Consider the following 6,000-nt stretch of genomic DNA (forward strand, 5'->3'; position numbering starts at 1 on the left):
AGATATTTATCACAAAGTATGGTTACTTTATTATACAACCATATTTTCATATACATGACAAGATATGATTACTTTATTGTAATATCAAGATTGCTTGCCCTTATAACAAGTTGGACTATTTTAAGCTTGGATATATTTTTTTTATTTATAAACAAATCAATCTAATTGCTTATCAATTACATCTATCGGAATCAATGAAAATCTATCTTATATTCTACATGTCTCTTTTTCAACCATATAAGATAATGAATATACCAAAAAGAAAACTAGTACCTCATCTTCCTATAGAAGTGGGCAATAATAAAGAATTTGAGGTAGAAGAAGTGTTAGACTCAAACTTGCACTAAAGTAGGTTAAAATATTTTGCTCATTGGTACAAATATGATATTAATTAATGTATATAGGAGCCAACAAAGAATCTTGCAAATGCAGCAAAGAAGGTGGAGACTTTTCATAAATAAAATCCATCAAAATCTAGATGAAAAATAACAAATCTTTTCATAAAAGAAACAAGATAAAAAAAGATAATATTCTACCTTCTAACTTTGTTTGTAGCTTTTGTTTATATTGTAGTACTAAAGAGATAGAGAACCAACAATTTGTCATAGATATACATAGGTACTTTGATAAATATCTATATGATTAGGTAGAAGTAGATAAAAGTAGGTTAATTTCATAACATCTTCTAAAGAAGCTTTTTAGAAGCTTTATAGATATTGTTTTGAGATAATATATATTTGTAGTTGATTGATAGGTAAGAAATTCGATCAACAAGTTAACCATGTCTTGATAACTTGTAAAATAAGCTCTCAACGTAGCACACATATAACAAACTTACCTTGCAAGTTAAGATACGTGTCTTACAAAGTCAATACATTTTAGAGATCTTGTGGAATATCGCCATGTAGTTCTTAGTTAAGAGTATATATAGAGACAAGTGTAAAGCCTTCTTCATTCTTATCAATGCCTTTCTAGTCTTGAATATTATTTGAAGACTTTTTAGTCTTTTTATTTTTAAAAATAGCCATTTTAGTTTAATATTATATCATCTTTGAGTGACTTTTTAGTTCCTTTCAGTGACACAAGAGTGTATCGAGGATTTTCTTTCTTTAAGATTCATGTCCTTGATAGTTTGAACTAAGTACTAACCTATTATTTTTGTCTTATTTTAAAAATGAGTGGATTACCGTACTTCTATTATTATATTTTGAAGGTTACAAACTATCCATATTTAAATAAAAAATCTTATTTTTTAACATTGATCTTTTTTTTAAAGAAAGTGAATTATCTCTTTTTTTGAAATTTTTTATTAGAGGTTACAGATTATCCTCGTCTAATTTAATTTTTTGAATTTTTTTGTATTGAAGAAAAGAAGTCTAAAAGCTACAAACACTTAGCATCAAGAAGGATTGTAGTCTAAGAGAAGTGTGGAGAAAGATAATTCTTACTTCCAACACTCTTTATTTATAGGTGTTGATTTACTCACCAATGAAGCAACTTCCATTCTTTTGATATTACATCCATTTCTACCTCATCCAACTAAACCCTTGGTACCACCACAATAACTTACTTTAATTCTTTGCTATCTTTTTACTATTAACAACATACTATGCTTAATTTCTATGTGGTTGTAACTAAGCAAATACTTATTGATCTTCAACACTCTCACTTTGTTAATATTCAAAAGGCTTTTAATCCTAATCTCTGAATCAAGTCATGATGTCTATCCTTCACTAATGCCTTTGTAAGCACATCAACAAGCATGTCATTTGTAGCACAATACTTCATACCTATTATTCCATCTTCAATCTTCTCTCGTATGAAATGATGTTGAACATCAATGTGCTTGGTCCTTGAGTGGTGTTTTGGATTCTTGGCAAATGCAAGACATCCTTGATTGTCACATATAATTAGAGTTGCTTCTAATTGTACTAAACCAATGTCTTCTAAGAGTTACCTTATCCAACACACCTCCATTGCACAATGACTTGCTGCCATGTACTTTACCTCCATCGTTGATCTTGCAATAGTAGGTTGTTTCTTGTAATTCCATGAAATGACTCTTATTCCAATGAAGAACACATATCCTATTGTGGATCTTCTATCATTTGCATCTCCAGTCCAATCCGCATCACAATAACCTTGTAAGTCAATGTTCTTACCACCAAGGCATAATTTGAAGTCTTTTGTACTTTTTAAGTACCTCAATATCTTCTTTACCGTTTTCCAATGCATTGGTCCAACCTTAGACATGTGTTGGCTTACAACACTTCATAGCATCACACAAAGACAATGGATCAGCAAGAAGAGCAATATTTACATGTTCTTCACTTATTTGAGGGAAGATATGATCCTTCCACCATTCGCCCCGTTGCCTTCTTTCTCTCAAAGGATATCTCCTTTGACTTGTAGAAGAACATTCATCTTGTTCTACTCTTTGTTCTTTTTCAACCTTCTCTCTTAAACCTTATCGTTTCTCACTCAATGGTTGATACTCTTCATCATTATCATCATCCCAATCTTCAATATCTTCATTTCTTTCATTGCTAGTCCAATCAATTATAGGAGCTTTCATCTTTTCAACCTTCTTTGGCTTTTCATCTTCATCATCTTTATTGTCTTCATCTTCTTGTTTCTTTGTTGAATTCAAAGATGTATCGACAAACACACCATTACTCCCACTTTGACACATCTTCAAGTGCTCACAAGCACTCTTGTGCTCCAAAAACTCAACATCACGATTTTTGATGATCTTCTTGGTTTCCAAGCACATTAGCCTATATGCCTTAGTACCTTCATAATAACCAAGAAACACACACTTTGTATCTTTTGCATCAAGTTTGGACCTCATATAATCTAGTCTTTTTGCATATGCAATGCAACCAAAGGTCTTCATATGAGAAATGCAAGGTTGTCTTCCATTCCAAGCTTCTTGTGGTGTCATTGATGCAAGAGTACTTTATTGGATATCTATTTTTAGTATACACTACATTCACCATAGCTTCTATCCAAAATTCATAGCCAAGGTTTTGAGTATGAAGCATGCTCCTTGCCATCTCTACAATAGTTCAATTTATCCTTTCAGCAACACCATTTTGTTGTGGAATGTATGGAGTTGTGGTTTATCTAGCAATTCCTTCATTTTTCAAATAAACATCAAATTTCTTAGACATATACTCACCTCCATTGTCTGTACGTAGCACCTTCATCTTACTTTCACTTTGTTTCTCAACAAGTACTTTAAACACTTTAAACCTCCAAAAGCATTTGCTCTTAGTTTTAAGAATGTAGATCTAAATTTTTCTTGAATAATCATTAATGAAAGTGAGAAAATACCTTGATCCTCTAATACTTGTGTTCTTTATAGGTCCACATACATCTGAAAGGACAATCTCTAGCAACTTGGTAGCATGTGTTGCTACACTCTTTGAAAATGAGGCCCTTTGTTGTTTGCCTTGTATGCATCCTTTACATTCAAGTTGTTTTGCATTATGGCTTGTATTGCCAAGATCTAAGCCACTTACCATGGTCTTGAGTTTTTTCATGCTTTTCACATTCAAATGGCCAAGGCGATGATGCGATATATTCAACTTATCTTGGTTTGATGTAAACTCAATAAATGCAGCTACCTCCACTCCATTCACCTTCTTACAAATGAAGTAGTACAAATTTCCTTCTTTCAAGCCTTTGAAGATCTTGTCTCTACTCAATGTTCTTATAAAACATCCATTCATGTAAAATTGAACTTTAAAACCTTCTATTACAAGTTTACTCACCAAAAGTAGGTTTTGCTTCACCTTAGGCACATGAAGGACGTTTTTGAGACTGATCCTATTGGTTTTTCCATTCACAACCACCTCCACCATAATAGAGCCAATTCCAATGACTTCACATGTACCACTATTTGTCAACACCACGTTTGATGCTGTAATAGCCTCATAAGTGTCAAATGAATACTTATAAGATGTCATATGCTTGGAACAACCTGAATCTACAATCCATCTTGAAATAGCAGCCATAGAGGTTTCATTTGGTGTTATGAATGTATAATCTTATCCTCCAAACTCATCTTGTACACTATTTGTATTCTCCTTCTTCATCTTTTTGCTTTTGTAGCAATTTCGAGCAAAATGGCCTACTTTGCCACAAATGAAGCAAGATTTGATATTACCTAGTTGATTTGAATAGTTGTCCTTGCCTTGACATGAGTAAAGTATTGAATTTTCACTTTGAGGCTCCTTTTCTTTCTTCTTGGTTACTTCATGGGCAAGTCTTGCCATCATATAATCCATTGTAAGCTCTTTTATCTTAATGGATTCCAATGCTACAATAAGGTAGTTGTAAGATTTGGGAAGGCTCATTAGCAAGGTCATGACAATATCACTTTCTTCTAAAGGCTTGTCAATAATTGCTAGTTGGTTTGCAAGAGCCTTTATCCTATTGACATGAGCCATGAAGTCTTTACCTTCTTCCATCTTGCAAGTAAAGAACTTCCTCCTTATATAGATGATGTTGGATAAGTTTTTGCTCTCATAGATGTTACAAAGAGTCTTCCATGCTTCTACTGGTCCTTTGCAAGAGATAATGTGGAAGAAGTTGGCTTCATCCACATTAGTTGTAATTAATCCAAAAGCCTTCTTTTCACGACATTTGAACTCCTTCTTCTTCATATCAGCATCTTTTCTTGGAGCCTCTTCACTTTCATCTACAATATTTCAAAGATCCAAAGACGCCAATAAAAGTTCCATTTTTACCTTCCAATGGTAGAAATTGTCACCTCTAATCTTCTCAATAACTCTCAATTCTTCATCCTCACTTGAAGCCATGTCTAACGAAGAGTTTTATCAAAAACAATTATAAGAAGTAGTCCTAATACTCTCAAAAATCAGCAAGAAGGTTTTGCTTCCTTAGAATCCTAGAATCCTTGTTTCTGAACAAACTAGTGTTTTAACTCTCAAAAAACACTCTCAACTTCAATTCTAAGACTTTTCACAAGTGTGATGACTTATCTAAGTGTCTCAAATCTGATTTTCCACTCTAATATCTCTCTTATGCTCACAAATCACTTCTATACACCATAAGAGGTATTTTAAGCACAATCAGCAATTTTAGGACATGACATCGTAAAGTTAGACTACCAAGGATCTATCTCAATAAAAACACAATGTAAAATTTTTCTATAGGTGAAAAATAAGACACTAATACCAAAATGCTCTTTACCACAAGTAAGAGCAAACCATGATCTAGATCTAGATCTGAATCTAAAAGTTAGGTTCTTCCAAAGCCTAACATCAGCAACAACAACTTGATCTACTCCACACTTACAAAACTACTTCAAAGAACTTCAAAAAATACTCAAGAAAATGTAAGTGGGCCCATAACCTATTGAAGAAAAGAAGTCTAAAAGCTACAAATACTTAACATCAGTAAGGATTGTAATCTAAGAGAAGTATGGAGAAAGATAATTCTTACTTCTAATACTCTTTATTTATAGGTGTTGGTTTGCTCACCAACGAGACAACTTCCATCCTTTTGATATTACATCCATTTCTACCTCATCCAACTAAATCCTTGGTGCCACCATAATAACTTACTTTAACTCTTTGCTGTATTTTTACTATTACCAACATACTATGCTTAATCTCTATGTGGTTGTAACTAAGCAAGTACTTGTTGATCTTCAACAGTTTGAATTATCTATCGAAAGAAAGTTTATGGATGCTATTCTCAGTGGAAGTGAGAATAGATTTGCAAATATTGTAGATCTTTTTGAGCTTGTCAATACTCTAAGAACAAAAATCTCACATATGAATCATGGAGGTACTATGCCTATGCCTATAAAAAAAAGTTCACAGTTTGTAGCAAGAAGTTGTGCAGTTGAAAGAAGCAAGTAGATTCATCTTACAATGAAATCCAAAGAATTTTGCTTCTACAAGTATGACAAAGACAAAGATTAGTATGCTTGAAAATTTTGATTGAACAAGATCAAAATTTTGAGGA

This window comes from Physcomitrium patens, chromosome 2 (assembly GCF_059467195.1).
Source record: "Physcomitrium patens ecotype Gransden chromosome 2, ASM5946719v1, whole genome shotgun sequence".
In the NCBI taxonomy this organism is placed as follows: Eukaryota; Viridiplantae; Streptophyta; class Bryopsida; order Funariales; family Funariaceae; genus Physcomitrium; species Physcomitrium patens.